Here is a 15460-nt window from a genome sequence, read left to right as displayed (position 1 = left end):
ATTTTGTTTACCTACATTACAGAGGCCACTTCTTATTTTGTACTAGATCATTTACCATTGTTTGAATACCATTATTGTCACTTGAATAATGCTTCTTCAAGCTGTTAGATGAAGAAAGTATGTTCTTAATACTCATGTTGGCCTGATGATATCCTCTGAAAGTGAATGGTGAAGTGCCATTGGTTCCAGTGACTGTCAAATTAGAATATTGGCTTTCAGAAATAACTGAAACTCCTCATGCTAAGCTAATTCTATTATAACAAAGATAAGTATACTTGTTCTTTCACCTGTGAAATATACTAATGTTAGTGGCAAGTCCCTTATCAGTCAGTGTCAAATTACAAACTCATACTCAAAATGAGTAAGATGTTGAAACAATTATCTGTTATTCAACAAATAAGTTCTGTTCTATATATCATTACATGTTTCTGTTGTTCTATCATGCCCTGTAAGTTATTTTTTATTTCCTCATGCAATCTTTAATTTTGTATAATCCTTACTAAAACCACTGTAATTGTGCTCCAGGCATTTTAATAAAACATGCTTCAAATGTTTTCCAAAAGACTCTATGTTTTAATTTGAATTAACGGCTTTTTTCAGCTACAAATTTTCATAATTATTCCAGGATTTTGTTTGCCTGAATTTGATCAAACAGTGGCATCCACTGGGAAAAGTAGATGTATATTCCCAAGGCATGTAGCTATTGATATTTGTATCAGCTACATTTATTTTAGAAGGGGAAGAATATTAATAACCTATGAGAAATCAAAAATATTTTTTAAATTTATAAGTAAGAGTATGGCAGGCTTATTAAGCTGATTCAATCTTTGCTGCGGTAAGAACATGACTTTAGTCACTCCTTGATTCCCCTAGTTTTTGCTGGACTCTTTTCATTTTATGAAAGCACAATTTGAATCATTATCAGTTTCTGACAATTGCTTCTGCTACTGCTATCTTCCCTGAACAAAAGGTGCAGTACTGAGTACAACCTACTAATGTCTTTAGGAGAAATATGGCTAATTAATGTCCTCAAAATCTATTTTTTTCTGGCTTTAATGTACATGAATAAATCATGCCTCACTCAAGCTATATTTATGTTAGCTGTCTAGAAATTATTGAGTTAACACTTCAATCTAAAATAAAAATAAAATCTTCAGAAATTCTACAACAAAAGCAAGATAATGAAAGCATGAAATGTCTGGGAAAGATTAATGTCTCCAAGTTCTTCCAACTCTACATCTGTAGACTTCCCCCACACTGCCCTTCACTTTTGTCCAATGTTTCTACTTGTTGGAAGCTCTTTGCTAGTAAACATTGATGTAATCAGCCTATGGCACTTTACATATACTAGGCAAGAAAAAAATAAAAAATAAAAAAAAGAGAAAAATTATTACTTAAAAGAAATATTGCAAACAATTTTCATTGTTAGATACACAGAATTTTTCCAGTTTCCATTTGAAATATGGTCAGTACCAGTGTCCTGCACAAATTTCATATGGTAAAATAGTGATTACATTCACATAAACTGAGTTTATAAACTTTGGATTAAATTGTAAGTAGCCAATGTCTGCTTGAGGTTAAGTTCGTGAATGCTTGTTCAGTACAGTTAGCACTGTTATTTCATTTGTCTAGATGAAGGTTTGGTGACAGTAAAATAAGAGAAACCGTTGCCACCATGATTGGTCATGGATGGTGACAGGATTTTTAACCAGAGAGCCCAATTTACTGCCAAGAGGAGACAGACAGTTACGACAGATTTTGATAGGGAGGCATGTATATTTGTGCATAATTACAGTCTTTATCAATTGGTGCAGATGTCAGTGGTAATTCTTATTACCCAGGAGAGTTCCACTTGGAAGACAGGAACTAGAGAAGTAGACAATTATAGATGCTGGGATGCCCAACACAGGAAGAATGATATCTGAACTCCAATGATTTCAGAAGGCTAATTAATTACTTTATTATACTATGTTATACTATAACTTTACTACACTATATTACACTAACGAGAACTATCACTAACTAACTATATCACTAATAAGAAAAACCTGTGCCTCTCTGCCAATAGTCCTGACACAGCTGTGGATCCAATTGGTCAATGAATCCAAAACACCCTCACCAGAATCCAATCAAGCAATCACCTTGAGTAAACAATCTCCACAACACATTCCACATGGGCACAAACAGGGAGTAGGGAATGAGATAAGAATTGTTTTGCTTCTTTTTTCCTTGCTTCTCTCACAGATTCTCTCAGGAGAAATCCTGAGAAAGCTAAGTCTCTCTGTGTTCAGAGGGCATGTGAATACCACAGAAGATCCTATCACAGAGTTTACACAGACACATGGAAGTTACTGACAGAAAATCATATGAGGATTTAATTTTAAATGGAGAATTTTAAGATTCTGATTTCTAGATCATATTTGTGCTTAGTAAGGAAGGAGTGTTTAGTAAGTCAGGTAAGTCATCTTAAAACTACAGGCAAGAAATACAGGCACTATAAAAGGAAGAGACCCGCCGAGGGTTAGAAATTAAAATATGAGAAAAAAATGAAGAACAAAGCTGACCTGTCCTACCCTTATATGAGATTTTAGTCATTATTTGGTTAAAAAGTCAAAGATCATATAAAGATTATTTACTCTTTCAGATGTAAAAGTTTAGGTAGGTTTTTGTGTGGTTTTTTTGTTATCTTTTTTTTTCAAAGATTGCAAAGGCCTTCAATCACAGGAAATAAAATAAAATAATTAAAAAGCCAAGTTCCCAAAAGAAAAAACCTAAACCCAAAACACAGAAATTAAACAAACCTGAAAGCATCTCACAGTCATCCAGTCTTGCCACTGCCAGCAAAATTCCTGAAGTTTTGAAACAATTTTGCAAAACCACAGTACTGCAGTTTGTCAGACTTCTTTTGTCTAGAACAGTTTTGACTGGGTTTGGTTTTAAATCTATTTTTAAAAATTCATTTATTTGTAGCTTCAATGTTTTCTAAAGACAAGGTTTCTGCATCTACTTTGTTTTACATATGTTTTTCTTTGTATGATGCAATAATAGATTTTTTTTTCTCTACAGTAGCAGGAGTTTGTGTTTTTAAGTGTTAGGTGGATGATAGATAAAAAAAAATTAAAAAACCCAAACAAATATAATTTTCAGCTAAACACATCTTAATATGCCTAGTATCAGATAAAATTATTCTTTTTAAAAGGAAATATTAAGAACCCAAGCTTTTTAAAGAACTCATAAGCTACTAAAATGCTCTCTGAGCAATCAAAACCAAACATAAAGTAAACATAATAGAATCTGAAAATGACTGATAAAATACTTCTTCCAAATGAGAAATTACTTTAAGATTCTTTATTAACAAGCCATCATACTTTAGGTATGCTGATATAACCCATACAAGATTTTGAAGAAGTTAAAATTAAAAGCACTATGAGCTAATCTTAAGAAGGAATGGAACATTTGAAATTTAACATCCCTTTTGTAGCACTTCTTTCTTGGCAGTCAGAGAGATGGCTGCCCTATATTTTATGATACTCCTAATATTTTATGATATTGTACATTTTATTTCTCTGAAAGAAATGAAATCTAAAAGGAAGTAGGCTTGCATAGTAGAAAATGATCAGTTGTTGACACCAGCTTTGGCCCACTTTGATTCTAATGCTGTAAATACAAAACTACAGACAGTTTCATTTTCAGCTAACCATCTTTGTTGTGCTTAGGAGGATGAGAAATAGAAGTCATGATTCTGTTTAGTCATTGAAAAAATAAAATTAAAAAACAAAAAAACAAAAAACAAACAAAAAAAAACCCCAAAAAACAAACAAACAAAAAACAAACAAAAAAAAACCCAAAAACAAAACCAAAAAAACCCAAAAAACAAAAAAAACCCAAGAAAAATCAGTCTGTCTGTAGATCTGACCAGTGTAATCCACTTTAACTATTCAAGCTATTTGTGGGGGAAAGAGAGATTCCAGACAGAAAGAGAAAGAACTGTCTGATGCTTTAGGGGAATGCTGAAATTCTCATGTTCTACTCATAATGCTTTTTCAAAAACCACAAGAGCAACATTCTGCACTCCTAGGTACTACCTTGTAGTACCCTTGGCCCTTTGGGCCAATGCAGACTTCCCATCACATTTTCACTATTCTGTTTCTCTTTGTCTCCCCAGTTGTACAGGTGTGATATTCCTGAACTCCTGCTCTTATGTAAGTACTTCTCTCCAGTTCTGTTCTGAGTGGTCATGATAGCTATTCTGTAACAAAATTCAAATTAAGATGGGGATGGAGGGAGGGTAAGAGAGGGAGAGGATGGGGCAGACAGGAAGAAAGGTGAATTGCGGCGTTGCGTTGTCTTCCCCGGTCCTGTGCAGCTCTGGAGAGCGCAGCAAAGGCGCTGCTTCTCGGCAGGACCGGGGCGCCACTTCTCCCAGGCGCTGCTGCGTTGCGCGCACTGGGGTGGGGCTGGCCGCGTTCTGCTGCTGTGCGCGAGGGGCGAGACAAAGAATGTCCACTCTGTCCGTGCGGTCAGCTGGAAAGCTTTAATGGCTGTGGGGAGCTGCGGTGGAGAACTCCTTGCTGCAGAAGCCCCCCTCGCCCAATGGGGGCAGGCTATGGGGGAGTGACGTGGACCGGGGTAACCAACGGGGACGCGACAGGGGCGGACACGGGGCCCTGGGGTGAACGGGGTTGCGGGGACAGGGTGACAGGCACTGAACTTTCTGGAGTGGACAGGGGAGTGGTTACAGGACTGGCATGGTAAGCTCCAATGGTAAGAGACCAGGAGCGGACCACCACAGGGCGGGGAGAAACATGGAGGGTGCACAGGGGTACACAGAGCCAGCTAACTAACATATATCAGAACCCCTAATCTGAACCCAAACCCGGGATGCAACTGTGAGTGAAAGAAATTATGAGTTTTCACTAGATATTTGTGCCTTTTTGTTCTGTCTCTTCATTTTTATTTTGCAGTGAAATCACTGCAATCTGGATTTCCTCTTTGAAAGTTTACAGCAATTTTGTACTTTGGGGGGAGGTTTCTTCTAATTAATTGTCTGCAGTTTCTGCATGATTTATTTCTCTTATTCATCATAACCTAATTGCTTCCCACCAAGAGCTAGTTGACAGAACTGTCAATTTCTTTATGTCCTTCTGTTAACCTGACTCACTGATTCATCATCTGCCTTCTTCAGATCCACTCAGCACCATTTTTGATGGGCTGGCAAGCAGGAAGATCTGTCACATTGCCAGCATATTTTTCATTCTTCAGATCTACCCTTTCCAGCTCTGTGACTGAAGAGGGTTTATAGATGTTTAGCTGACTGTCCATGATCAGCAAAAAGAGCTGATAGAGATAAGACATGAATTTAAAATGTGTTCTGCCTCAGCATACTCAGCATTTTCTATTTGAAACATCAGCCAGTGATAAACTGGCAGTGCTATACAGCAATTCCCTTCCCTTCCCTTCCCTTCCCTTCCCTTCCCTTCCCTTCCCTTCCCTTCCCTTCCCTTCCCTTCCCTTCCCTTCCCTTCCCTTCCCTTCCCTTCCCTTCCCTTCCCTTCCCTTCCCTTCCCTTCCCTTCCCTTCCCTTCCCTTCCCTTCCCTTCCCTTCCCTTCCCTTCCCTTCCCTTCCCTTCCCTTCCCTTCCCTTCCCTTCCCTTCCCTTCCCTTCCCTTCCCTTCCCTTCCCTTCCCTTCCCTTCCCTTCCCTTCCCTTCCCTTCCCACTGACATTGAAATACTATCAGTTTTACACTATGTATGACAAGCAGCAGACATGGGGCTGGGTTTAGAGAGTATGTTTAAGCAACATTCTAAATGACTGCACTGTGTAAGTTTTTGGAGAGGGCTCACAAATGCAAAACAGCAAGCTTCCAAACCCTGAACACATTTGTGAACTGAGCCAGCAAACAAGTTTTGAAACAATGCAATTATACATGCCTGATGGAGAACAGTAACCCACATAGATTTATTCTGTGCTTCCTCACAAAAACGTTTGATTAATTTTTCTTTACTTCTATTTCCCTTAGTTGTGTGTTCTCATAAACTTGAGTTCTCAATCATTTTTATATTTTGTGCTTGTACTGCTGCTTGCATTGTAAGGCAGTCTTGTGTTGTTTATTATTCAGATGTAACAGAGATCAGACTCTAGTCATTTTTACATACTATGCAATATATCTCCTTAGACTTCAGAGCAATAATATAAAATATGCAAATAGAAGAAAGTTAAAATCAAAAAATATGCAAAAGTTGTTTATTTCTTTCTTGAAGCAGATCTAGGGAGAAATAAAGAAAAAATGACAGTGTTGTTAATAATATTTACTACAAAAAATATTTAGCAGATACCATCTAATGAGATTTTTTTCCCCCTGTAATTATTTGAAAATCTAAGTACACTTATCTTGCCTAACTACCTTATAGATACTGCAGCAAAGCATCCTGTAGGCATTCAGCTTCAGATGTGCAGTTCCCACAAGTCACTTATGCTAAACAGGCCAATGAGTAACACCCAGGAAAGAGAGCTTTTTCTCAAATTGTCTCCTGTATCTAAGTACTAAATTCAGAACTCCAACTAGGTAATTTAGAGAACTTAGTGTCTAAAAACTCCTCTGGGAGCTATACAGTTACATCTCAAAATAAAAGATTATTTTTATGCATGCACTTGTCAGATATTTCTTTTCTAAAAACCCTTGTTTTCGGCCTTTTTCAGCTAATACAATGGTAAGTGGTAAGTATTCTCACAGTTAATATAGCTTAGGAATTCAAGACAGGATTTTGGTGTTTTCATAATTGGGTAAAAAAAAAGTCCCTTCAAGATTTAAATTGAAAATGCAGATACAAAGCAGATGTTACTGACATTTCTTTAGAAGCTATGAGCTTTGTTCATGAAACATCACAGATTATTTGATTCATGTCCCTTAATATAATTGTGTTCCAAATTTTCATATGACTCTTTTTTTTTTTTCCTCAGTGAGAAAGAAGTTTCAGTAAAAAAGAAATAGAAATAGAAGCAGAGGTAAGAATGCAATTATTCACCAATCGAATGATCAATTTTACAGATTTCAGGAATGCAAATTTCAAGGATTTTACAAATTTTTCAGATTTCCCTTCTAAGCATATTTAGCAGATCTCAGTTTATATTTGGAATTAGGTTTCATTTCTATTCCTTATTTCAAGGCAAAAAAAAAATCAAAAGGAAATGGAAATCAATCACGTATCTACCACTGTCTGTGGACAGGTCAGGATTCAACATTATATTTAAAACATGATAAATGACAGAGAGAAGATTGAAACACAGAATCCTAGAAAGAAGGCTCCAGTTAGCCATTGTTAATTTAGAGAAATATTCAGCTACCCATCATATGAAAATATTAGTAAATTATTGAGACTGAAATTGTGGAAACAACATGAGTCACACAAAAAATGTTAAAGCAATTAAACTCCCCTTACTTCAAAGTTTTTCATATTTATTATTACATATATTTTTTTGTTGTGAGTTATTTCTGATCATATGTTTGTGAATGAAATTAAATGATGATATTTACCAGACCCTAGTTACTAAAATGTGTATTTGCAATTATCTTTTGTTATTGATTGTTTTTAAATTATGGTCTTATACTATAAAATAAAGCAAAATTCATAATATAAATAGCATAATATGTCTCTCTTAGTTAGCTTCACTACCTAGTTTTCATTTATGCAAATAATAATGTGCTTTTACAGTTTTTTAATGATTTGTTAATTTCCAATAAAACCAGTGACCAAAACCTATGGTGAATTGTGAGTTTCATGCAAATGAAACAAATATTCTTGAACTTTATATACATAATATTTAAAAATTAAGATAATATTTTATTTTATTTTATTTTATTTTATTTTATTTTATTTTATTTTATTTTATGATGGGAGAAATATGTGTGTCATTCTAAGCATATATTACATAGTAATAAACCTCTCTGTACATATTGACAGAACCTGTCAGTTCTAGACCATAACTTAAGCTGAAGTTTTTCAAGTAAGATCCAATTACTCTTTCTTCCATCTCTGTTGCTTTGACAGACTTCCTTGATTAGCAAAAAAGCGTGTGCCCCATTGCAAAAAAATCTCCATGCTAATATGCATTTTACTACTCCTGAATAACTGGGGAATAGAAAGATTAGATGGTATGTTGTTAGCAACAGTAAAATGCGTATTTCTTGAGTATTGCTTTAAATTTATCTATTTTTGGTATACAGGGCCTTTGTCCTGAAAATATTTTTTTTTTCATCTGTTTATCTCTAACTCCTATATTATGATGGAAACTCTCTGGATATGACTTGTGAGTTCCACTGACTTGTGATGCTAGTGGAAATTAGGAAAAATCATGACTAACCATTTTTGAGCATTTTATATTACTTTTCTTTGTTCTGAGTACTTTTGCTTAAATGCAATTCTCTTCAAGGGAATTAGCTATGTTTATATAAGATCGAAAACCAAGATCTGAGTTAAGTTCCAGTGTAACAACAATAAGTGCTCATATATACCAAGTTTGTGTGGTCAGGTTTTGACAGCTGGAGCATTATGGGGATGGCTTCTCTGAGAAGCTGTAGGAGTGTTTCTCCATGTTCTGCAGAGCCAGTGCCACCTCTGGCCAGTGCCATGCCAATCAGGAGTCATAGTAATGTCTCTGGGATGGACTCATCTCATGTGTGAGATGCTTCTGAGAACTGTCTCCTGTGGGAGGCACCCTGGGAAAGAGGGAGGAGTGGGGAAAAGGTGTTTTTTTAAAAGATGTTTTATACTTCTCATTATTCTTCTCTTTGTTAATAATAAGTTCATTACAATCCCCAGGTTCAGTCTGTTTTGTCTGCGGTGATGTTCAATGAGTGATCTCTCTCTGTCTTTATATCAACTCACAAACTTTTCACTATATTTTCTCTGCCCAGTCCACTTGCAGAGGAAAATGAACACCTCTTGTGGGTATCTGGTTTCCAGCCAGGGTCAATGCACAATGCACCCTCATAACTCCCTACCCACTCTCGTAGCTCAATAGAGGAAAACTCAACAACTTTTTGTTTTTTTTTTTTTAATTTTATATTTCCGTGGTAGGGACTACATAAGCAGCATGCAAAAGGTTTTAATAGCTTGATTTTCTTTTGGGTTCAATTAACAAAAACATATTGCAATGTTTTCCATGTAATTTTTTTCAATGTTTTCAATGTAATTTTCACTGTAATTTTTCTTCACTACTCTTGTTGCTTTTCACTACACTTAAGATTCACAAAACCCTAAGAAGATTTCTAAAGCTTTCTCACTATCTGTGAATCCCCATCCCAGAATTTCTTTATTTGTACCTGACAAATGAGCTCTCTGGAGATCCAAAACCCATAAGACAAAAAAATAAAGGAAAATGCTAAAGCAGAGTTAAAACACTGAAATTATTCTAATTATCCATAACTACTGTACAATCCTGCCTCAGCTGCAGCAAACATATGAAGTGGCTCACAGAAAGATTGTTTTTCTGCTAATAATCTCTGTTTGACTATCAACACTACCTGAGGTTAATGGGCCTGGGAGTCAGATTTCCTCCAATTCATGTGAAGTAGTCCTGCACTCAGGCATCTGTGTACATGTATAAGATGCCTGAGAACAAGGTGTCTTCATTCTAGGCATGGAGATGTTCAAAAAGGGCATCACTACAGTCAGTGAATCTCAGAGAAAGAGCCATTGGATCACCTTAGATAGCAACACAGAGTTTTATTTGCCTAAGCACAGGGGTAGTGCCATTTTACAAATCTTTTTGCCCAAAAAAGCAGAAGTAAATCTCCAAAGGTTTCTTTGCTGCAAATTCATTATTGCCAGTTCCCTATCAATTCTTAGTGGGTTTTTTGACTCACACTAAATGCCTCTGTGTGAGTAGCCACATCAGGTTTTGACATTATTTTAGGTACCTTCTTCTAGATTGAAGTGCACTGCTTCTTTCAGAACTGCATCATCAGTTGTGGAACTACAAAAAATACGTCCTCCATGGGTAATAGCTAAAGGTAGATTAAGCTGTGAGATATATTATGTGCAATATAATATATGAAGTCAACAACACAATTTTAGTAGATCTGCATTATTCCTTATAGTCCCAGCATATATGCATCTATCTGTGTCTTAAGAGTTTAAATATAGTTACACTATGTTGGCAAAAGAGAGGAGTGGCTTAGGTTATGAATTATAACCTGGACATATTTTTACTCTTATTTAAGTATGGTTAAGAAATAATTTATGGTGATGTGAAAATATCCTAACAATTCTATACTTAAAAAAAATTCTCTAGTGTTTGACTAAAATGAGACAAGAACTTAAGACTAGATATATTAAAAAACAATTTGTGATGCCCTTGGGCACTGCATAGAAATAGACATGATTTTTTTCGCTCTCTTATTTAACCACTTGGTATTTTGAACTACAGAGAAAAACATGATTTTGTCATGGTTTTTTTCCAGTAAATTTTCCTGGAGCAAGTGTGACTACTTACTCAGATCACACATAATAAAACAGATGACCGATTTAAATAAAAAGAAAAAAAAGGTGCACGAAATCTGGAGACAAATCCAAATATCTGACTTTTAAAATAATTCCATAAATTAAAATATCTTTATATCAGTGTAGAAAGACAATAAGACAAATATTTCATCATATTTGTAATTGCTTTGTTTATTATGTTAGGTCATATGTCACTGAACCTCCAATGACAAAACACTGAATACAGAAATTTAAAGTAGTAAATATCTATAAAAAACACCCATTATGTATTTATTTGCAGCTAGAAGGAAAACAATCAATTCAAAAAATGGTATTCACAGCTGAAATTAAATGGTGAACTGGCAAGGTGCTATTGGGTAAGTGTCACAGTTATTCATGATCTCGCAATTGGGCTAGAGTGTGTCTGCATTTTAATTAGTAGACACTGCTAACTTCTAACTTACAAAATATGGATCATTTCTGCCCATATGCCATTATGCTCTTATAAATATAACAAGTGGGCATTCATATTTCTCAATTTCTAACAGACAGAATAAGTATTTATTTTACTTCCAGACAAAAGTTTTCAATTACAGTATTGCTGGAGATCACTTTCAGTGTCACACTCAATGGGTGGATCTCACTGAGTTCAAATTTTGCAGTTTTGAATAAACTTGACAATATAATTAAAATATTTACCAAACAGTTGTTAAGAAAACTTCCCTGTCAAACTGTTCAGGAGTCTCTCTGGCCATCAGAAGGAGGTGAATGCCTGACCCAGTATGTTATGAATATGCAGAAGGGGTTTGAAGAGTGGAGAAAGTATGCACAATAGCACCAGCCAAGCTTGCCTGAAATACAAGTGTATGACTCACAACCTGGGGTAAAGTGTTAGTCAAGAGATGCAGTTTGAGAAGCAGATTGAGATGCAGATTGTGCTGATTTTAACCAGTCATGTTACATTTCTTAGACACTAAAAAAATATATATAGAATCATAATTTTCCCATTAGTAATTCTTGTGAAATCATAGCTGACAAGATTTTTTTTTTTATTTTTAAACTGATTTTTAATTCTGATGTTTTAGTTTTTATTTCTGTAAGTTCCTTAAATAAGATACATTTCTTTAAATACTCACTGACATTCTAATTTTAAAAATTGTAGTTCTTTCCATTTTGAAGATTCAGGATAATTCATAGTGTAAAATTTTTCATATATGCTAAATTTCAGTAATAATTATTAATAGTTGGTCATTGCTTTTATATGAGTCAATCATTTTGACTGTGCACAGGTCTTTCATTGCATAAGGAGACTCCAAAAGATGTACCTCTTTTTCTAGTTTTCTTCTAGAAATTAAGATGGGTTTCATTTGATTTAGTTTGTCTCATGTCTGGAGAGATTTTTATACTCTATGAAGAAAATCTAAGGCAATGGTGTTTGTTTAGCTTGAAGAAGAGAAGGCTCAGGGAAGCCCATATTCTAGCATAAGTGTTAAGGGCTTGTAAAAAAAGTGAAGGAAGTTGTTTTACCTGGGATGATAGTGACAGGACAAAGGACAACAGTTTTAAAGTGAAAAATTTAGGTTTAGAGTTCCTTCAGATGAGGAAGAAATTCGTGACAAAGAGGGTGATGAGGTACTGGCACAGGTTGCCCTGGGAGGTTGTAGATGTACCATCATCAGAAGTGTTCAAGGTCAGGTAAAGTGGAGCTTTGAGCACACATATTTAATAAAAGAAGTCCATAGCTGGGTTATCTATTTCAGCCTTTGGGGTGTTGAAGAAGTCCGTGGTGGTGGTGGTGTGGGCGTGGTAAGTGGGTGAACTTGATGATCTTTAAAGATAGCTTCCAACCCAAGCCCTTACATGATCCTGTGGTTTTGTCTGAATTTTGGCTGATAAGAATTCTGTTTGATAAGACAGTTCATATAGGGCAATCTCTGAATAGCTCAGTTTTTCTGCCGGAAATATAATGGGATTTAAAGGTGTTTACTGTAGATTTACATGTCAAACTTTGTCTCTGAAAGAAAAGATACATAGATCCTACCCTAATTAAAAAAAAAAAAAACAAAACAAAAAAAACCCCACAAACCCCCCCCAAAAAAAAACCAAAACAAACAAAAAAAACCCCCAAAAAACCCACAACAAACCAAAAAACCAAGACACATCTCACATCTACAAAAGAAGTTGCATTCTGTGTCTACTGTCTGCTTCACAATGAAGTTATAATCTAATCTGTACATTAGAGTAGTCTTCTAAGTTTGAGAGGTTTTAATATGAATCATGTTGCTAGTAAATCTACTTGAGTCATGGATTCTGATAATACTTTTAAAAATCTAAATAAAGTAAAACTGTATTGAAGCATTTTCCTAACTCTTTTTATTTTACGATTTTGACCTATAATAGAAAAATCGATCAATACTTTTATTAGGCAATTTCACCTCATCAAAATGTACTTTAATATTTTCATGATGTGGAACCTACTTTGTAGTCTAGATGCAAATATGATGAAAGAAGCTTTTTCTTTGCCAAACTGACCTAATATTACTGCATGTTTTATAATGATGTTGCCTAAAAGAGTTTAAATATGTGTTCATCTGGTATTGGGAATGTATTATATGATTTTTGTCTATACAGGTTAAAATAATTCCTTTTCTACATAATTTATTTATTTATAGTTGGAAGTAATTTCACCAAAATAAAGTTAAATAAAAGGTAAAAAAACTGGTTTGGATCTGGTGTGTTTAATTTTCCTTTTTTTAATGAGAAAGTGACCCCTTGCACTCTCCTTCACTGTGGGATAATTACTATCTGCTGTTACTAATACTTCCAGAAATAAATGATCTAGTCAGGATTAGAATTAACAAGCATGGCTGATCAAGCCATTATGAGCATGCCTTCCTTAGAGTCAGTTTCAGCTGATGTTCTCAGTCTCAATTAGGCACTACCTTAGAACATTTACTTACTGAATATTTACTTGCTGATCAGCAATTGCTAGAGCAGTTTGACGGGCTGTAGAAAAAACTCTCAACTAGAACAGGGAAATGTACCTGTCACATTCAGTAGAGACCCTGGTGATATATATAATGGTAACTTAATAAATTGATGACACTGTACTGAACTGGAATAATGCAATTTAACAATTTTTTCAAAGGAAAAGTAACATGACTTGTTACTGTCATATTTTGATTTTAAAATGTAACAAATTGAAAATTAAGGCAAATCATTGTTTCTAGTGCATTCAGTAACATTTACTGTAACTATAATCTAGCAGCTTAATATCTCAATTTAATAAATGCCCTTTAAAAATTCTTCTTCTGTATGATACATTAGTTTCAGATTGATCAATTAATGAATATTTACTCTTTTCATGAGAGTGACAGAATAATACATTATTAAAAACATGTTTGGGGAAAAAAGAAGAAATAAATGTTTGTTTCTGACTTCAAATTTTGTATCTTTATACCATGATTTTAATTTATTCGTCATAGTCCCAGAAAACAAGCAGCGCATTAGGGTTAAGGACCAGAGCAACAGAATCACAGAATCATGCCAAACCAGCTGACAAAGCTGCCTTGGTGATTTTGAAATTACGTGAATATATTCACATATAATCTAGTGATGAAAATAGTGTGTTACAACTTTAAAGGGTACATGTGAAAGTAGTGCTGAAATAGAAACTATATGATTTTACAAACACACTGCTTTTTGGCCTGATGTTATGATTTCAAGAGGCTTAAAGTACTATTAGTAGTTGCTATTATATTAGAAGTCTTAATCTATTTCTTTCAGTGACTCAGAGACAATTTTTTTTAACAAGGAATAGGGCTAGGAAACTTCATTCAGATATAATTAAATTTATCAAATGTTATGTTCTTTTATCAAAATAAAACAGTATAATACCAGTCTCAAAAAGAAATAAGAAAAAAGATGAGAATAAATATTTTATAAAAATTTCAAACTTCCCAGAAAAATATTAAAAAGAAGGAAAAATAAACTGTTTGGTGTCATAGGTAGGTTTTAAATTCTTTAGTCTGAAAAAGAGTAGAAATATCTAGATGACATGACAGATAGCTTTTATGATATATCTAGAGATAGTAAATATGGACCACTTTCTTCCTGCTTCTGCCAATGGGAGAATTATGGGAAGGACTATCAGAAGAAAATAACATGTAACACAAAAGGAGACCATATCTTGAAATTATCCCTGCCCTGAGCAGGTGGTTGAACTAAACTTTCAATTTTTCTAGGATTTGATGAGATACTCAAAAATCTAAGCTATGGAAGACCTTGTCTTAGAATGCAGAGAAAATTGAAAGCATATTTGAGTTTAAGGAAAGGTAGGAAAAGTCTAGTAAATAAAGCTGTTGAAGTTTCCTAAATTGTTGGAAAGCACTTTGATTTAGGAAGTTGCAAGTTACTAGACAGTATTCAGAAAAAAAAATATGCTGTTTTGGATGTCGTTTTATAGCCTAGGCATTGCTTATGCATACTGTTGGGAAAATAAATGTTCAGATCATACAGACCTTTGATTTTAACCACTGATATAGCTATAATGTGTTTATTCATGTCTTATTGCATGTTACCTTTTTTAGGACTACTACACTACTATTAGGAGTATTACTTCTATTAAGGGTCTTAAATTTATAAGAATGTCTACATTGTTACTATTAAAAAGACTCATTTCTCACAACTTTTTCATCTTTTACTTTTCCTTCTTATTTCTTTTCATTCTTTTTTTTTTTTTTTTTTTTAATGTCAGGAGGTATTATTGTGAGTAATCACAAGAATTTCTGTACACTTTTTTCTTCTCTTTTCTCTTTAGCATGAAGTACATTTCTTCAGCATTCATTAAGATTCCTTTCATTGAAGTTGCCTAAAGTGCAAGGCATCCTATCTAAATTAGTTCCATAGCTTTTCTCCACAGACAATAGAGAGCGACAGATAGTTTATCTGTATCAGGTGAAGGAATTTTTTTTTTTT

This window comes from Vidua macroura, chromosome 5, assembly GCF_024509145.1.
Source record: "Vidua macroura isolate BioBank_ID:100142 chromosome 5, ASM2450914v1, whole genome shotgun sequence".
NCBI classification, from domain to species: domain Eukaryota; kingdom Metazoa; phylum Chordata; class Aves; order Passeriformes; family Viduidae; genus Vidua; species Vidua macroura.
The sequence above is the reverse complement of the archived record's forward strand: the minus strand, read 5'-3'. Positions refer to the sequence as shown.